Here is a 20,607-nt window from a genome sequence, read left to right as displayed (position 1 = left end):
ACAATGGCTTCATGCTTTGTATACAAAGGTACAGCAAAATTTAAAATGGCGGCATAAAATAAATGTATTTTCTTGAGAATCCATTTAAAACAATAAATAAATAGTGGCCCATATTTTCCGATCCCTACGGGTGTGTACGAGGTGTGTGCACACCCGTAGGGACCTCGCAAGTGCCGGTTTCAGACACACTGAAAACCGGCACTTCCGATCTGTTAAGAATCCTCTTGACAGATCGCACGCCTGCCCTGGAGAAGGGCCTCTGCAGGTGGAGAGTTCCACTTTCTGTAGAACCTCCGCCTGCTAAATCCCTTAAAAATCTTATGCCTGGTAAAAGCATAAGAGTTTAAAAAAGTTAAGAAATAATTTTTTTCACTTACTTTTAATTTAAAAATACTTTTAAAAAATAAGTTTATTTTTAGCCCCATAAAAAACTTTAATTTTTTTTTCAAAAAATTAAATTTTTGTTTAAAATATTTAATTTAATGTAATTTTAACTAATTTTAAAAACGTGATTAAGCCTCCGATCGGAAAATACGGGCCAGTGTTAATGACTCCATTAAACCGCAGAGAAAGGAACTACAGACAAATGCTTTCAGTGTTGGTAGAACCATACAATTATACAGCAAAGAAGGAAGCCACTTGGCCCATTGCACCTGTGCCAGCTCTTTGAAAAAACAATCCATTTATTCCCATTTCTTTATCCTTTGCCCACATCTTTTTTCATTTTTCTTTTTCAAATATTTATCCACTTTTCTTTTAAAAGCTATTATGGATTCTGCTTCCCCTACTATTTCTGGAGGGCATTCCGTATCCTGACAACTCTCTGTGCAAAAAATATTCTCCTAACCTCTCTCTTTGTTCTTTTGGTGATGATCTCTAGTTAACTTTTCACCAACCAATCAAAATAGTTTTTCCTAATTTACTTTATTAAAACCTCTCCTCATTTTGAACATCTTTGTTAGATTTCCTTTTAACCTTCTCTGTTCTATTGAGAAGAGTCCAGTTTGTCTAGTGAGTCCTCATAACTAAAAGCTCTTGGCCTAGAAATTGGACATTGACAAAAACGTGAGGTGCCACCGCGGCCTCGGTTTTACGGCCGCTGAAAATGGCCGCAGCGCTACTGGGCAAAAATTTGCACTGGGGGCTAAAGATTTTTAGCCCAGCGCTAACTTACAGTGTAACGCCCTCGTGGCTGCGTTAGTGGAGGCATCCGACCTGAAGTTTGTGTCCAGGAGCGGTGTTCCATCACATGTAGCAATGATCCAGTCCCGCACGCAGCACTCCAGTTTTGTGCAGCGGGTCAACACTGCAAGAGAGGTCCTCTACCCACAGGGGCCAGGAGGCCCTCCAGAAAGAACGATGTGGGACCACATCACTGAAGCCATCACTACCAGCAGTGTTGCCCCCACCACCTGGCTCCAGTGCCCAAAGAAGCTTCATGACCTCAGACCTTTGGTTAAGGTCAGTGAATGCATCTTCAAAAGATGTGCAGGTTAGGTTGATTGGCTATGATAAATTGACCCTTAGTGTTAGGGGGATTAAATACGTGGGGTTACGGGGATAGGGTGGGATATGTGTTGGTGTAGGGGTTACAGGGATCGGGTGGGATATGTGTCGGTGCAGGCTCGATGGGCCGAAATGGCCTCTATCTGCACTGTGGGGTTTCTGTGATTCTGTGATTCTGTGAAAAGCTGTCTCCTACCAACTGATTCACTAGCCACACACACTGCTCAATGCACGACTCCCACCAATCACTCACCTACCAACAATCTGTACCAATCACAAGGCACATCTCCCATTCCTAGCCTCACCTCACCCCCTTGGGGGTGACGGTGCAGGCCATTCTTGGCAGGGGCATGGCTGAGCCCTTAGCCAGCGGTGAGGCAAAAAGGATACAAGATGCTTGTATCCTCATACGTTATCCTCCTTCTGGCATGCACCCCTTGCTTTCCCGCTCTCCCCTCACCACAACTCCACCCTTGTGCCTTCCTCATTTCACACACCCAAGAAATGCAGCCAGTGGTGAGTCAAGAAGAGGGAGAGGAGAATGAAGAAGAACACTGTCATTTGATTTCATACTCGCAGCCATCAACTCCTCAAGGTCGACCAGCAAGGCCATTTGCAGTGTCCCCCACTGAAAGTCACCAGCCTTCCACCAGCCATGCTGCAGCCACTGGGGTAGCACTGCATGACATCAGTAGGATAGGCAAAGGCAGATGCAAGATAGTCACTAAGAGAATGCATAAGGGTGATGAGTTGATTTCTTGATATATTGGATGGATAGATGTATAAAGTTGGATTGGAAAGTTTGCTTTGTGGTGGATTTTATTTCAGCATTGTGGCCAAGAGGACACTGTGATGGTCAGAAACAGAGGGAAGGTAAGGTGTGGAACAAATGTTGAAAGGAGAATTGGTGTTGTCGTCACTGGGACCGCAGGCGGATGATTCCATCCCGGATATCCCGACCAGAAAGGGGCTGTCTGGGATGCATCCTTCCTTCTGCTTCCTCCTCTTCTGCTTCTTCCTCTTCTGTTTGTTCCTCTTCTGTGTCTTCCTCTTCCCTCTGCGGGCGAATGCTGTAAATCTGAAATGACAGCATAAAATGCTGGAAATACTCAGCAGGTCAGGCAGCATCTCGACCTGAGACGTGAACTATGTTTCTCTCTCCACGGGTGTTGCCTGACCTGCTGAGTATTTGCAGCATTTTCTGTCTTCTCAGAGGCCTTCCTTTACCATCTGAAGCCTTGCAAGCATCCAGCAGCACTCCCTGCACACTTAAAACACTTTTAACATCTATTGCAGCAAGACACAACTTCAGTAAAATAAACAAAAAGTCCAAAAGCTTAAATGCAAACTTACCTGAAAGATGTGTGTGTCCCTTTAAGAGGTGCTGACAGTGCCTCTGTCAGTCTGCTTGCATGCTGGGTTTACCTGGCGTGCTTGGGACTGAACGCTGAACTCAGCGCTAGGGTCGAAGTTCGCCTAGGTTGCACGCCGACTGACGTCACCATGGTGCCGTTTTTCTTTTCAGGGCAATACCTCTTAAAGGCAGTGCTACCGGGACCATGAAAAGGGAGGACGCCGCGGGGCCTGCCACCAGCTGGCGGAAGAGTGACGGCTGCCGCTTTCTCCACATTACGTTGCGCTAATGGTTGGCAATAAGGTAGGGAATTTCTCCCCCATTATCTCTGTTATCATCTTAGTGAATCTCTTCTGCAACCTGTCCATAATCTTGACATTCACCCTAAAGTAAGGCCCCAAAAATGATTACAATATTCTAACTGTGGCCTAAGCAATGATTTGAAAAGTTTCAGCACTACTTCTCTGTTTTCATACCCTATGTCCTATTTATAAAGCCTAGATCCCACTTGCTTTTCTTTTACAGATTTATCAACTTGTCCTCCCACATTTAAAGATTTGCATAACTTTTTAAAAAAATTCTTGGAATGTGGGCGTCACTGGCAAGGCCAATATTTATTGCCCTTCCCTAGTTGCCTTTGGTGAGCTGCTTTCTTGAACTGCTGCAGCCCATGTGGTGAGGGTCCGCCCACAGTGTTGTTGGGTAGGGAGTTCCAAGATTTTGACCCAGAAACGATGAAGGAATGGCGTTATATACCCAAGTCGGGATGGTGTGTGACTTGGAGGGGTGCTTGGAGGTGGTGGGGTTCCCATGCGCCTGTTGCCCTTGTCCTTCAAGGTGGTGAAGGTCACAGGTTTGGGTGGGTACTGTCATCTCTAAATCTCTCTGTTCCTCCACTGCTGGTATGCTGATATCCCTTGGTGTAATATCAAGGCCTTAAAGAAAAAAAATATCAAATGGTATGAGGGAAAAGCAGGGAAATTAGATTAGATTGGCCAGCTTCAATCTGAAGCTAGCCCTGCCACCAGCACAATGAGCCACGTGATACCTTCTGTGATGACATTTCTAGTTCTATGATTTAATGAGAATAACCGTGCGGTAATGGATGTAGGGAAAGAACATATCTCTATACAGTAATGGATATTCACTAAAAACAGTGGGGAGGATAAAAGATTTGGGTGCAATTATCAATCATTCACTGAAAGAGTCTACTTGCTGGAGGCTGTGACCAAACACTGGATGCATCTTCAGAGCATTTAATTATAAGTCACAGCAAATGATTTTAACTATTTATGAATACTCGTTAAAGGATATATTTTGAATAATGTGTTCAATGTTGGGCACTGAGGTTATATTTGAACACTCTATAGAATCAAAAAGGAGATTCTCAGAGGTTATGTCTGTGATTATCACTGAGTATTAGCATTCAGCGTTAATAACTTTAGAACTTGTATGGACCCACTTCTCAGACAAAACTCCATCAATTGTGTCCTTTTCCTTCTTTCTTTTTCTGTCAAGTCACCCCTCCCCCCTCCTCCTCCTCCTGTCCTGAAGGCATCGACTTATTCCTGGGGTCCTCTGGTACCTAACCTAAGTTGCTATGCTTTAAGTTTGAGCCTCGACAAGTAGAGGCAGCAGGCAATTTAATTGCCTGTCCTCGTTTACACACATTTTCAGCGGGAGTTTCAGGACAGTGGTCGGGATTGGAAATCCGGACCAATTTTTCTCTCCCTAACCCAAGCGTGCTGAGACCCTACTGCCATGCAAGTTGCGATCAACTGACTCAGCACCCTTAGCAGATGATCAAACCTCAACTGGTGACATTCCTGTTCTATGGCTCAGCTATTCACTTTGTTAACCAGCTGAGCTCATCAATTCGTCTTTTCATTTCCATTTATATCCACGATGAACTCGTGTCAGTAATGTGAATATTTAAGAAGAGAAGCTAATATGCAATAAAATACAACACTTTGAAAGCTTCTTGACACTTCTGGTTGAGGTAAACAATACCCCTCTTCAGCATATGGTCCTGAAGAAGGTGCAATACTTAGAAACTGTTTTAGTTAATCATCAGTAGTAGGAATGAATGCTTAATCAGCACTATGATCATTTGGGATGTTAGCTATAAGAGAAAATAGGTTAAGTTTGTGTGGTACCTTTTTTTGAGACCACATTCATGATGTACTCCACAAATAGATCCATGAACAAGCTACATTGTCCATTAAGCCTCCTATAAATGTACATCTCCATGATATTTTCAATGGAAATTGGTCTGGGGGTGGGTAGGTGGGGGAGATCAGGAAGTCCACCTTTTCAGATTGCAGATTTTGTTCTTCTTGGGGATCTTGATTCATCTCTAAGAAAAGAAAGATTCGCTATCTCACTTCTAGCCCATATAAAGATGTAATTCCAAATCTGTGCAGAGTTAGCTGATGTCAGCCAGGACAGCAATTGGAGTGCTAAAATTGGCCTCAGTGCCCCTCTGGCTAGGAAAGCCAGGTAGCTCTTTTGATTGCTTCAGCTGGAAAATGGGTAAATGTGGACATAGGGTGAAAACAGGATCTGGCTTTCATGTCAAATATCTTGCTAACATTCTGTCTAGGTTCATACATGAGGAGTGAGCAGTGACGTGAAATTATACTGTTAAGAATAAATATTCAGGAGAGTATGGCACTAAAGGGGAGAAAATTGGCAAAATAATAAATATATTTTTATTGTGTGATTTTCTTAGTCTCCAATGTCCACGACTATTACAGTTGACATTGTAGCCTCCTTCTCCCTATGGTCTTAGGCCGCGATTTTGCTGACCTCTGCGAGTCCGTGGTGGGCAACGTTGGTGGCAGGTCCCGACCCCGCTGTTGGCTCCAGCCCGGCCTCGAAAATGAATTTCCCGTGATTGGGCTTGTTAAGCCCGCTCAGCGTGTTTGCCGGCTAATTAGAGGAAGTGGGTCTGGTGACATCATTTGCTGACATGTCATCAGCCAGTTTCCTTAAAGGGACCATGGCTAACTTTCTTTTGACAGTTGTGCTGTCAGTGTTCTACAGCATTGAGGTGCTGCAAACACTGAAAACCACTGCACAGAGGCACAGGGCTGCAACCAGGCTCGCCCATGATTCCCTCCATATGCTGGTTGCACATTGCAGGGATGTGGTCAGGAGGGTGCAGTGCCGCAAACGTTTCAATGATCTCAGTAGATCACGAAACGTTAGTACAAAGTCACACTCAACCTCATCCTGCTCTGCCTTCCCTACCCTACTCCTGCACATCCTTCTCACACCAACTTACCTTGGAACTCCACCCATCCCTCTCTATATTATCACATCCCCATCTCACTAGCCACCCCTCACACTCACCTTCATCCTAGTGCAATGATACCAACTAACAACACACAAGGGTAGGCACTTGGGTGTTTTATGCAATGTTCATGTAAAGTCTCTGTTAATGCGGTGTCAAACATTGAAACCTTTATTTTCAACACTTTATGTTCTTGGACAGATTTGTGTGCACCTTTGGAAGTGGCTTAGTGATTTGCAGTGAATAGTGAGACATAACGGCACCCCCCACAATGGTCATGAGTGTAAAAGGAATGGGTTGGGCATTGTAGGGATGCTTTATGGGGTTGGTGTGGGGTGGTGCCAACTTGAATTGGCACCATGTGGCAGCCAGGGTGTACAGCATCAAGTGAAGTAAATCTGACCATGGTGAGGCCATCCCTGGCCTCCCAGGCAGCAATGTGGTTGGGTGCTGATGCCCTCTGTCCTGTGCAGCATCAGGTGATTGTGGAGAAGGTTGGTGGTGTTGTTGTTGGTGCTGCTGGTGTGCCTGGTGCTGCTGGTGTTGGGGCTGATCATGGTGGGATTCTGAGGACCAAGGTGAGAGAGTATAAAGTGCACCCATGCTGATGGAACATGACAGGTGAAGTAGAGATGACAGAAGTGATCTGTCAATGGCAGGAGAGGTAATGAGGTCAGACTGGATGGAGACTTGTGTAAAGACTTGCAGCATCCTGAATCTGTTGTGGAAATGCAGTGAGGAAGAGCTTGTGGCTGAGGGAAAATATCTATGTAAGGTGGGAGCTTTTACTTTACATTTGAAGCTGTCAACTCAACAGCTGATTCAATGGCCAATGAACTCCTGCCTCAGCTTGACAGACATGGTCCACGACCAGTGTGGATCCCGTGGGGGAGCTGTCAAATGCAGAAGGTGAGCTGAAATTCATTCTTAGGTGGCTCTAAACAAGCCACTAATTACCTGAATTGGGTCCCCACTGTGAACCCGCTGCTGTGTGTCGGGTCTGCTCAGCGCTGACAGACCCGACATTGGGAAAGGCGCGTGGCAGCGGGTTCACAGCAGGGTCCCAACCCACAGGGGAAAAAAAAACACTTTCCCACCCGATCCGCCACCGATCGCGCCCGCTGACCCCCATGCAAAATCCAGCCCTTAGTCGTTCTCCTACTCATCATGTCGGCTGAGTTATTTCACAAATTCCTTCTGCAGACTCTTCAGGTCTTGGGTCTCGATAACAGCCCTGCAATTTTACTAATGGTATCTGCATCATTTGGGTTCAATTGCACTGCCCTTACCTTCTTCCACACCACCCATGTTCACTGTCTGATATTCATACCTACCTACCCGTGGTGAGTAGTGATTATTTTCCGTTCTGCTGAACAATCCATCATTTTACCCTAGCTGCTGAGCATTGTTTTCCATAACCTTATATTACAACTCTTCACTCCAATGTTCATCAATGAATAGATCAGAGAATTTTAAGCACTTGCTTTAGGCTTAGGATAGGCACACCATCTTTAGGCTATTGCCATACTCATGAACAATTTGTGATAGAATGTATACAAAATATCAGGCAGTATATAGGGCTTTCAGAAAGGGCAAGAAGTTATTATAAGCATCCTAGTGTCACAAGGACCATTTCAAACTATTAGCTATGCCTCCTTTGTAACATTTGTTCAAATCTCTCCATAGCTTCACCCCTCCCTATCTCTGTAACCTCCTCCAGCCCTACAACCCTCCGGCATCTCTGCATTTCTCCAATTCTAGTCTCTTGCGCATCCCTGATTTCCTTCGTCCCAACATTGGCAACCGTGTCTTCAACTGTCCAGGCCTTATGTTCTGGAATTCCCTGCCTAAAACTTTCTGCCTCTCTGCCTGTTTCTCTCCTCATTTAAGATGCTTCTTAAAACCTACTTTTTTGTCCAAGCTTTTGGCCACTTGTCCTAATATCAATTTATGTGGCTCGGTGTCAAATTTCATCTGATAACGTTCCTGTGAAGCGCCTTGGGTCGTTTTTGCTACGTTAAAGGCGCTATAAAAATGCAAGTTGTTGTTGTGGTTCGGTATAATCGTCCCTATCAACCTGACTCAATTGCTGCAGCCTGAAAGTACAATTTTATAATGAATAAACATAGTTGGCACCAGCAACAATTTCAGAAGCCCCACCAGTTAGGATTTATACCCAAGGAACGCTCCAGAAATTAAGTCACATGTCACTCATTGGTATTGCTACATATAGTTTTGCGTACAAAATGATGTCCGCAGTAACTAATGGGTCCATTAGGCGGAGCTCTCAACATAGGTGAATTCAAGTTTGCTGCATTTGAAAGGCATTTACTTGGGTGGCAAACCGTGAGGTAAATTCTTGCCTTTATTGCTCCCAGTTAAATCAGGAATATGCTCAATTAATGAGCCCGTGATATTCTGTCCATTAAAATTAACCTAAAGACAAAAAATTACCACAATATTCCTAAACTGGTCCTGTTACTATTTGCTGTTACTGTACTGTGTCATTGAATAATGTACGTGCGTGCCCCACTAATTATTTTATAAATTCTTAGCACTGAGATGTATTGTAGATGGAAGCAAAAATGTTCCAAAGTATTATTTCAGCTATGAAAATGGCAGATGGAGTGTTAAAACCCAATTAGGTCCTTTAAGGGATAACTTAATAGAAATGTTATAGAGATCAGGAAACAGAAGGTGTGCTAAATTAATTCTTCACATCAGTCTTTAAAAATAAAGACTATTGAGAAATTCTGGATGTAGAAATTATGGCACAGAAATCTAGCATTAAAGCAACTCAAATGATGAAACTCAGGGAATTAAACTTAGATCCTACCACCTGGGATACAATCTAGAATAAATTACCTCATGCAAATGATTGAGGAAATAGGCAAGGCCCTGGTTAATAAATTTAAGAGCGCATAAGTACAGAAGCTGTACCTCAGGATAGCAGACATGATTCCAATATTCACAAAAGAAATGAGCTGAGCGTCATTTATGTAATACTGGTTGAGGCTTGTGCTTGAGAAATGTTTGACTAGAATTCTTTAAGGCTGTATCTAATTTAGTGAACGATGGCTATTCAGTGCATATAATTTACTTGGATTTTCAGATGTTATTGGATAAAGTTCCCCTAAAATAAATAAAGCTTACATTTGTCATGTTGAAATGCCTAAAAGTGTTTCACACAATGAACTACTTTGAAGTGCAATGACTGTTGCTTTGTAGTAGTTTAAGGCCTGTGGAATTAATGGCTAGCTGGCTTGATTTGAAACTAGCCTGACAGTAGAAAAAAAGGTGATAATATGTGGAAAAGGGTCTGTCAAGAGAGGGGAAAGCTTGAATATGATGAAATTCCATGAGAGTCGCACTCTGATATGAGGGAAGGGGATTCAGTTCATAAGAACATAAAAACATAAGAAATAGGAGCAGGAGTAGGGCATTCGGCCCTTCAAGCCTCCTCTGCCATTCAATGAGATCATGGCTGATCTTCTGCCTCAACCCCATTCACCGGCCCTATCCCCATATCCCTTGATGCCTTTACTAGTCAGAAATCTATCGACTTCTGTTTTGAATACACCCAATGACTGAGCCTTCACAGCCCGCTGGGGTAGAGAATTCTGTGTGAAGAAATTTTTTCTCATCTCAGTCCTGAATGGCCTACCCTTTATCCTGAGGCTGTGGCCCCTGGTTCTAGACTCCCCAGCCAAGGGAAACATTCTCCCAGCATCCACCCTATCAAGCCCTGTAATAATTTTGTATGCTTCAATGAGATCCCCTCTCATTCTTCTGAATTCAAGAGAATACAGGCCTAGTTTGCTCAATCTCTTCACATACGACAGTCCCGCCATCCCAGGAATAAATCTCGTGAACCTTCGTTGCACTCCCTCTATGGCAAGTATATCCTTCCTTAGGTAAGGGGACCAAAATTGTACACAGTGCTTCAGGTGTGGTTTCACCAAGGCCCTATATAATTGGAGTAAGACTTCTTTACTCCTGTACTCAAATCCTCTTGTAATGAAGGCCAGCATACCATTTGCCTTCCTAATGGCTTGCTGCACCTGCACATTCACTTTCAGTGACTCATGTACAAGGATACCCAGGTCCCTTTGAGCATCTGCATTCCCCAATCTTTCACCATTTAGGAAATATTCTGCCTTTATGTTTTTTCTACCAAAGTGGATAACTTCACATTTATCCACATTATATTCCATCTGTCATGTTCTCGCCCACTCACCGAGCCTGTCGAGATCCCCTTGAAGCCTCTTCACATCCTCTTCACAACTGACACTGCCACCTAGCTTAGTAGCATCAGCAAATTTGGAAATGTTACATTTAGTCCCCTCATCCAAATCATTGATATAGATTGTGAATAGCTGGGGCCCAAGCACTGATCCTTGCATTACCCCACTAGTCACAGCCTGTCAACCCTCAACCAGTATTACATAAATGACACTCAGCTCATTTCTTTTGTGAATATTGGGATCATATCTACTCTTTGTTTTCTGTCTGTTAACCAATTCTCAATCCATGCTAGTACAGGAAACTTTGTGCTATCCGGCACCGACGGGACCGAGCTGTTGCTGTCCCATCAAAACTGCCGGACAAACCAGCGCTAATGTTGAAACATACGGAGATTTTGAGTTCCATATCTGGCAACAAACCCTGTTGCTTAGCAACTGCTTCTAAACAGTCGGCCGTACCTTGCAAGCATCTCTGTAGTGTCTCTGTAGCTTAGCAACAGCTTCAGCGACACCTTGCAGAGCTTGACTGTTGAGAAAAAAGCAACGAAAAGAAAAAAAACCTAACGAAACGGCTCCTGATTTTTGCCGGTGGCTCGAGCTTGCCGGACATTTAGTCTCCGGATAACACAAAGTTTCCTGTATATTACCCCCAATTCCATGTGCCCTAATTTTGTTCAACAACCTCTTGTGTGGGACCTTATCGAAGGCCTTCTGAAAATCCAAATACACATCTATCGGTTCCCCGTTGTCTACTCCACTAGTTACATCCTCAAAGAACTCTAATAGGTTTGTCAAACAGGATTTCCCTTTCATAAATCCATGTTGACTCTGCCCAATCTTACTATTAGTTTCTAAGTGCCCAGTTATTGCATCCTTTATAATAGATTCCAGCATTTTCCCAACTACTGATGTGAGGCTAACAGGTCTGTAGTTCCCCGTTTTCTCTCCCCCTCCTTTCTTAAATAGCGGGGTTACATTTGCTATCCTCCAATCTGCAGGAACTGTTCCAGAATTTATAGAATTTTGGAAGATGACAAACAATGCGTCCACTATCCCAATGGCCACCTCTTTCAAAACCCTAGGATGTAGGTCATCCAGTCCTTGGGATTTATCGACTTTTAGTCCCATTAATTTTGCTAGTACTGTTTTTTTACTTATAATAATTTCTTTAAGTTCCTCATTCTCGCCACACCCTTGGTTTTCTCATATTTCTGAGAGGTTTTTTGTGTCTTCCTCCATGAAAACAGAAACAAAGTATAGAAACATAGTAACATAGAAACATAGAAGATAGGAGCAGGAGTAGGCCATTCAGCCCCTCGAGCCTGCTCCGCCATTTAATGAGATCATGGCTGATCATCCAAATTCTGTACCCTGTCCCTGCTTTCTGCCCATATCCCTTGATCCCTTTACCCATAAAAATATATATCTAACTCCTTCTTGAATATATTTAATGAATTGGCCTCAACTGCCTTTTGTGGTAGAGAATTCCACAGGTTCACCACTCTCTGGGTGAAGAAATTCCTCCTCATCTCTATCCTAAATGGCTTACCCCTTATCTTTAGACTGTGACCCCTGGTTCTGGACTCCCCCGCCATCGGGAATATCCTTCCTGCATCTAGTCTGTCTAGTCCTGTTAGAATTTTATAAGTTTCAATGAGATCCCCTCTCATTCTTCTAAACTCCAGCGAATGTAAGCCCAATCGACCCAATCGTCATTCCTGCCATCCCAGGTATCAGTCTGGTGAATCTTCGCTGCACTCCCTTCATGGCAAGAACATCCTTCCTCAGATAAGGCGACCAAAACTGCACACAATACTCAAGGTGTGGTCTCACCAAGGCCCTGTACAACTGCAGCAAGACATCCTTGCTCCTGTACTCGAATCCTCTCGCTATGAAGGCCAACATAACATTTGCCTTCTTAACCGTCTGCTGCCCATGCATGCTTACCTTCAGCGACTGGTGCACAAAGACACCCAGGTCTCGTTGCACTTCCCCTTCTCCCAATCTATTGCCGTTCAGATAATAATCTGCCTTCCTGTTTTTGCCACCAAAGTGGATAACCTCGCATTTATCCACATTATACTGCACCTGCCATGCATCTGCCCAATCACCCAACCTGTCCAAATCATAGTGGAGTTTCTCATCATCCTCCTCAAAGCACACACACCCACTCAGCTTTGTGTCACCTGCAAGCTTGGAGATAGTACATCTAGTTCCCTCATCTAGATCATTAATATATATTGTGAATAGCTGGGGTCCTAGCACCAATCCCTGCGGTACCCCACAAGTCACTGCCTGCCACTCGGAAAAAGACTCGTTTATTCCAACTCTTTGCTCCCTGTCTGCCAACCAGTTCTCTGTCCAAGTCAGTACCTTACACCCAATCCTAAATGCTTTAACTTTACATGGTAATCTCTTATGCAGGACCTTATCAAAAGCCTTCTGAAAGTCCAAATACACCACATCCACTGGTTCTCCCTTATCTATTCTACCAGTTACATCCTCAAAAAATTCCAGTAGATTAGTCAAGCACGATTTACCTTTTGTAAATCCATGTTGACTTTGTCCAATCCTGTCACTGTTTTCCAAGTGCTCTGCTATGACATCTTTTATAATGGACTCTAGCATTTTCCCCACTACCGATGTCAAGCTTACCGGTCTATAATTCCCCATTTTCTCTCTACCACCTTTTTTGAATAGTGGGGTAACATTAGCTACCCTCCAATCCATGGGAACTGTTCCGGAGTCTATAGAATTTTGGAAGATGACCAGCAATGCATCTACTATTTCTAAGGCCACTTCCTTAAGTACCCTAGGGATTTATCGGCCTTCAATCCCGTCAATTTCCCTAACACCATTTCCCTACAAATACTGATTTCATTCAGTTCCTCCCTCTCATTAGACCCTATGTTCCCCGATATCTCTGGGAGTTTATTTGTGTCCTCCTTTGTGAAGACAGAACCAAAGTATGTATTTAATTAGTCTGCCATTTCTTTGTTCCCCATTATAGATTCCCCTGATTCTGACTGCAAGGGACCTACGCTTGACTTCACCAATCCTTTTCTCTTCATATATCTATAGAAGCTTTTACAGTCAGTTTTTATGTTCCCTGAAAGCTTTCTCTCATACTCTATTTACCCCCTCTTAATTAATCCCTTTGTACTCCTTCGCTGAATCCTAAACTGCTCCCAATCCTCAGGTTTGCTGCTTTTTCTGGCCAATTTATATGTTCTCTCCTTGGATCGTATGCTATCCAGATTTTCCCTTGTCAGCCATGGTTGAGCCACTGACTTTGTTTTATTTTTATGCCAAACAGGGATGAACAAATTTTGTAGTTCATCCATGTGAACTTTAAATGTTTGCCATTGCCTATCCACCGTCAACCCTTTAAGTAACGTTCCCCAATCCATCCTAGCCAACTCGCGCCTCATACCATCGTAGTTTCCTTTATTTAAATTCAGGACCCTAGTCTCTGAGTCAAATACTTCACTCTCCATCTTAATGAAGAATGCGATCATATTATGATCGCTCCACCCCAAGGGGCCTCGCACAACAAGATTGCTAATTAATCCTTTCTCATTACATAATACCCAATCTAAGATGGCCTGATCTCTAGTTGGTTCTTCGACATATTGGTCCAGGAAACCATCCCATAAACACTCCAGGAATTCCTCCGCCACAGTATTGTTACTAATTTGGTTAGCCCAATCTATATGTAGATTAAAGTCACCCATGATAACTGCTGTGCCCATTTTGCACGCATCTCTAATTTCCCATTTAATGCCATCCCAACCTCAGCATTACTGTTTGGGGGTCTGTATACATCTCCCACTAACGTTTTCTGCCCCTTGGAATTTGTCAGCTCTACCCATACAGATTCCACATCATCAGAGCTAATATCCTTCCTTACTATTGTGTTAATCTCCTCTTTAACTAGCAATGCTACCCCACCTACTTTTTCTTTTTGCCTGTCTTTCCTGAATATTGAATACCCCTGGCAGTTGAATTCCCAGCCTTGGTCACCCTGGAGCCATGTCTCCGTAATCCCAATTATATCATATCCGTTTAATTCTATTTGCGCAGCTAATTCATCCACCTTATTACGAATGCTCCTCGCATTAAGACACAAAGCCTTCAGGCTTGTTTTTTTAACACTCTTAGACCTTTTAGAATTATTATTTGCTGTGGCCATGTTTGATTTAAACCCTTGATTTCTCTGCCTGCCACTTTTGCTTTTCTCCTTCCTGTCTTTTGCTTCTATCCTTGCTTCCCTTTCCTCTGTCTCCCTGCACAGGTTCCCAACCCCCTGCCATTTTAGTTTAAACCCTCCCCAAAAGCACTAGCAAACACTCCCCCTAGGGCATCGGTCGCGGTCCTGCCCAGGTGCACACCGTCCAGTTTGTACTGGTCCGACCTCCCCCAGAACCGGTTCCAATGTCCCAGGAATTTGAATCCCTCCCCCTTGCACCATTCCTCTAGCCACATATTCATCTGAAATATCCTTCTATTTCTACTCTGACTAGCATGTGGTACTGGTAGCAATCCTGAGATTACTACCTTTGAGGTCCTATTTTTTAATTTACCTCTTAACTCCCTATATTCAGCTTTTAGGACCTCATCCTGGTTTTTAACCTATATCGTTGGTACCAATATGCACCACGACAACTGGCTGTTCACCCTCCCCCTCCAGAATGCCCTGCAGCCGCTCCGAGACATCCTTGACCCTTGCACCAGGGAGGCAACGTACCATCCTGGAGTCTCATTTGCGGCCACAGAAACGCCTATCTATTCCCCTATCACTATAGCTCTCCCGCTCTTTTTCCTCCCACCCTGTGCAGCAGAACCACCCACGGTTCCAGGAAGTTGGCTGCTGCTGCCTTCCCCCGATAAGCTATCTCCCTCAACAATATCCAAATTGGTATATCTGTTTGAGAGGGGGATGGCCACAGGGGAACCCTGCACTAACTGCCTGCACCTACTACTCTGCCTGGTGGTCACCCATTCCCTTCCTGCCTGTGCAGCCTTTACCTGCGGTGTGACCAACTCCCTAAACGTGCTATCCACGATGTCCTCAGCATCGCGAATGCTCCAGTATGTATCCATTCGCAGCTCCAGCGCCGCAATGCGGTCTGTCAGTAGCTGCATCTGGATACACTTCCCGCACACATGGCCATCAGGGATACAGGAAGTGTCCCTGATTACCCACATAGCGCAGGAGGAGCATGCCATGGAGCCAATCTGTCCTGCCATGACTTACCCTTTAATTAATTTAAATTAATTTAAATCAAATCAATACCACATTGGAAAGGAAAACTTGAAACATGTATATATGATGAAGTGGCCTTCATTAGCAGAGATGCAAAGGTGAAATAATTTGCATTTAAATATCGGTCATTTAATTAAAGTTTCCAAAGAATATGAAGCTGTAAAAGCAATGCTAACCGAATACAGGGACATATCTCAATGGCATTCAATAATAACATGAAACACATTATTCTAGCCTTGCATAGATCACTGGGAAGTCATATTTGGAATTTTGTTTGCAGTTTTGTGTGCCTTTTCACCACATGAACATTGATGCATTGAAGAGTGGTCATAGAAGAGAAACAAGATTGATTCTGTTACTTAGGGATTTATCATTACGAAATGTACATGGGTTTGAAGTTGGAAACATAGAAACATAGAAGCTAGGAGCAGGAGTAGGCCATTTGGCCCCTCGAGCCTGCTCCGCCATTCAATGAGATCATGGCTGATCATCCAAATTCAGTACCCTGTCCCTGCTTTCTCCCCATATCCCTTGATCCCTTTAGCCTTAAGAAATATATCCAACTCCTTCTTGAATATATTTAATGAATTGGCCTCTACTGTCTTCTGTGGTAGAGAATTCCACAGGTTCACCACTCTCTGGGTGAAGAAATTCCTCCTCATTTCTGTTGTGTATGTAATATGTGTGCTACTTTGAACCTATGGACAGGACTGCACTACTTGTTGGGCGTAGTGATACGCAGTACCACTCCTGGCCATAGGGGTATAAATAGTACTGTGGGTACTGATCCCCCTCAGTTCCCGCCTGTGGGCATGAAGTAAAGACCTATGTATAGTCCCTACCTCCAACCAGTAAAGACCTGTTTGAGTTATACGTTTAAGTCTTTGTGTTAATTGTTCAATACAATACACATACTTAACACTGGCGACGAGTCGGTTCGAACCCTGCGGCAGTTATTCCACAGCGGCTTCGTCCAAAGACAGGACGTTGAAGAGAGGTTCCAATCCTCAACACCCCACTGAAAACTGAAGGGCAGCAGAAATCCTGACAGCTTCCAGCGACTGGAAACGACAGGCATTAGGACCCTGAAGCCTCCATAACCTCGTGGGTAAGCCAGAGCCCGGGAGGGCGCGAGCGGGTAAGCCAGAGCCCGGGAGGGAGCGAGCAAGAGCCGCCGAGCGGGTGAGCCAGAGGCCGGGAGCCGCTTCAAGCGGGAGGCGCTTAGCGGGCCAGCGATCGCACCGGTGATAAGGGCTGAGAACCGTTTCGGGCGGGCGGCGCACCAGCGATCGCACAGGAGATAAGAGCCGCAGTCAGGCTGAAAGTCAGCGACGAGAAGCGCGGGAAAACCGCCATTGAAGTGGGCGGGGAGAGCGAGAAGCGCGGGAAAGCCGCCATTTTTCGCGGGAAAACCGCTGGGGAAGAAGGCAGAAGCGGGAAAACCGCCATTTTGTGGGCGGAGGACGACGGCAAGAGCGGGAAGCCGCCATCTTTGATAACAAGTAAACAAAATAAAATCTGAGAAATTGCAAATCTACAATGCCTAAACACGGGAATATTAGCACCTTTGATAGTGACCTCGAAGATTGGGCCATATATGTTGAAAGAGTAAAAAATTATTGTAAGGCCAATAAAATTCATGACCAAGATAAAGCTCTAACATTATTAAATTTAATGGGTGCGAAGACATACGGGCAATTGAAACACCTGTTATCACCAGATGAACCGACGGATAAGACGTTCGATGAGATTGTTACTGTCCTGAAAGATCATCTAAACCCCACGCCGCTGATGCTAGCGGAACGATTTAAATTTTACGACAGAAGGCAGCTACAGCATGAAAGCAATGCTGATTATTTGCTGGAATTGCGTAAATTAGCGAAATATTGCCAGTTTGGAACGGGACTGACAGAGGCACTTCGAGACAAATTTGTGTGTGGTTTATTTAAACAGGATACACAAAAGCGACTGCTCGAGGAGAATGAGCTGACGCTTGAGAAGGCGGTCACTATGGCAGCAGCACATGAAGCCGCAGCGAGAGGCACGGCAGTAATGCAGCTACGGTCACCGGAGCTCAGTGCACACAAATTGGGTGTGAGTTCTGGCAAATGTTATCGTTGTGGAAAGACAACGCATGATCAGAACCAGTGTTGGTTTAAAAACCAAGAATGTAGAACTTGTGGTAGGCTTGGACATATAGCTAGAGTATGCAGGTCAGGGAAGAAGACCAGCAACAAGAAGTCACCGCAAGGAAAATACGCAAAGGTACACAAGGTGACCGAACAGGAGTCCGATTCAGACGCTAGCAGTAATGAACTGGCTAGCTTAAGAGTACTCAATGCTGGTAAGGGTGCAGACCTCCAGACAATTTGGGTCACTCTTCAGATAGAAGGAGTCCAAGTAAAACTGGAATTGGACACTGGATCGGCATTGACGGTCATAAATAAGAAAGATTACGGAAAGTTATTCCAACATGTTCCCCTACAGGATACGGGGATTATATTGAAAACATACACGGGGCAAAGAGTGTACCCCATCGGGAAAATAGAGGTTGCAGTGGTCCACAAGGGCGAAGACAGTCAAATAATGGACTTATATGTGATATCTGAAGGAGGTTCTCCACTACTAGGACGGGAGTGGATTAGGAAAATGAATATGGACTGGCATTTCCTACAAACAATAACGAGTGAGAACTCGGTGAAGATAGTCGGCCCAGACTCTGGAACGGATGATGGTAAGCCCAACTCAGGTGCAAAAGACAAAGTTTCAGCACAGAATTCCACTGAGCAACAACAACATAGTTTAACTGTGGATTCTGAGTCTGGCAAGTCTACTGATGTGCCCATTTCTGAGGGACACCGGGCTCGAACTCAACTCCATTTCAAACTACAACAGCAATTAGAACAAATGCTTCGCCGTTGTGAGCAAGAGTTGAATGCAACGAAAGAGTTCTTTGATATAGAGTTGGAGAATCTGGAAAGACAACAGAAGCAGCTGATGGAGAAAATGGAGCAGGAGCACACAAAACGTCTGATGTCAGAGGAGTTAACGGTCAGCCAACTCCTGCATATGCTGAAGGACAGGACTCTGAAATGGGAAAAACTTGAACACGAACTTCAATATTCAAAGGAAAGGGGTTCGGAGCTATCAAAGGTTATTGGAAGAGCTGAGGTGGCAACACAGACTGAGATGACTGCAACAGAGCAGCCCTTGGATGCCAAAAGTACGCTGACTCACGTCAACGTAGAACAACAGACCGCTGAAACAGCTGCTCCGGTAGAGGGATTGAATAGTCCGATCAATCAATCTCCAAAAGAAGTTGAAGTAGTAAAATCTCAAATGAGGTCATTAGTAAACGACTTGCTGAAAGCCCAGAAAAAGCTGGATGAAGAGGTACGCATGAAGAAGTCTCTTCAGGAAAGATGTCTGGACTTGGAACAAAAGCTGGCTAACGCCCAGCTGGGTATGGAGGAAATAGAAGACCCTCTCGCTGGCCTAGATCAGGACGACACCGAATATTACTATGTCCTGTCCTGCCCAACTTGTAACTTCGACTCCCACCATACAGAAATCATGGAGGAGCACCGAAAGTCTACAGAACATCGGGAGAAGGTGGCTCTACTACGGAAAAAGGAGGGAGAGAAGGAGGAACTGCGCATGCAGCTGGCAGTTGACAGTGGAGCCCAGAGAGTCTCCAAGAAGCAGAAAAGGAAAAGTCGAAACAGAAGATGACCCATCTGAACCATTATTACCTCTACCAGATCACACACGTGGTCCCTCCGAACGGAGCCAATTCAGTTCGGAAGTTCAAACTGTTAAATCCATGGAAGGACTATTGAATGAGTCACTCCAGCAACGTGAACCGACTCCACCACAGAGATTGAATCTGTGAACTGTTTTCCGCAGAGACTGAATCTGTGATCTGTTTTGACATGAAGTTATCTATGTTATTCTGTTATGTAAACCTGAAGTTATATATGTATATATGTTATTACGTTATGTTAAATGGGGAGATGACTGTAAAGCTAGGAAGGGAGGAATGTTGTGTATGTAATATGTGTGCTACTTTGAACCTATGGACAGGACTGCACTACTTGTTGGGCGTAGTGATACGCAGTACCACTCCTGGCCATAGGGGTATAAATAGTACTGTGGGTACTGATCCCCCTCAGTTCCCGCCTGTGGGCATGAAGTAAAGACCTATGTATAGTCCCTACCTCCAACTAGTAAAGACCTGTTTGAGTTATACGTTTAAGTCTTTGTGTTAATTGTTCAATACAATACACATACTTAACAATTTCTGTCCTAAATGGCTTACCCCTTATCCTTAGACTGTGACCCCTGGTTCTGGACTCCCTGACCATCGGGAACATCCTTCCTGCATCTAGTCTGTCCAGTCCTGTCAGAATTTTATAAGTTTCAGTGAGATCCCATTTAATTCTTCTAAACTCCAGCGAGTATAAGTTTCATTAGAGAAAAGAAGACCATAAAAGGAAATTCTCCAGGTCTTTAAACTGTTCACGAGGCATGGATGATGAGGACATAAGTAAATTATTTCACTTGGACTGTGAGCACAGAATTAGGAAGCACAAACACAAAATTAATGAGGTTAAGCAAAAACTTGGGATTAGATCAGTGGCTATGTAGTATGGGCTCCCAGCAAATGCATGCTGTGCTGATTAGTTCCTTTAAAATGTCAGATAAATATCTGGTTGGAAATGGGATCGAAGGTTAGAGAGATAAGTATTGACTGAGATGATGAAATACTCAGTGAAAAATGATGGTTACTGTGCTGCTGCAGCCAAGAAAATGTCGATCTGTACAAAGCAACTGCCCAGGCTTCAACAGTAGAGTCAAAACTAGTTAAGGAGTCAGGAAGAAATTTTGCTGCACTTTCCTTCAAAATGTAAATAAGTAGGATAGAGTTTGTGATCGGGTAGCT

This window comes from Somniosus microcephalus, chromosome 11, assembly GCF_052327205.1.
Source record: "Somniosus microcephalus isolate GS21.2 chromosome 11, FLI_Smic_1.0, whole genome shotgun sequence".
NCBI classification, from domain to species: domain Eukaryota; kingdom Metazoa; phylum Chordata; class Chondrichthyes; order Squaliformes; family Somniosidae; genus Somniosus; species Somniosus microcephalus.
The sequence above is the reverse complement of the archived record's forward strand: the minus strand, read 5'-3'. Positions refer to the sequence as shown.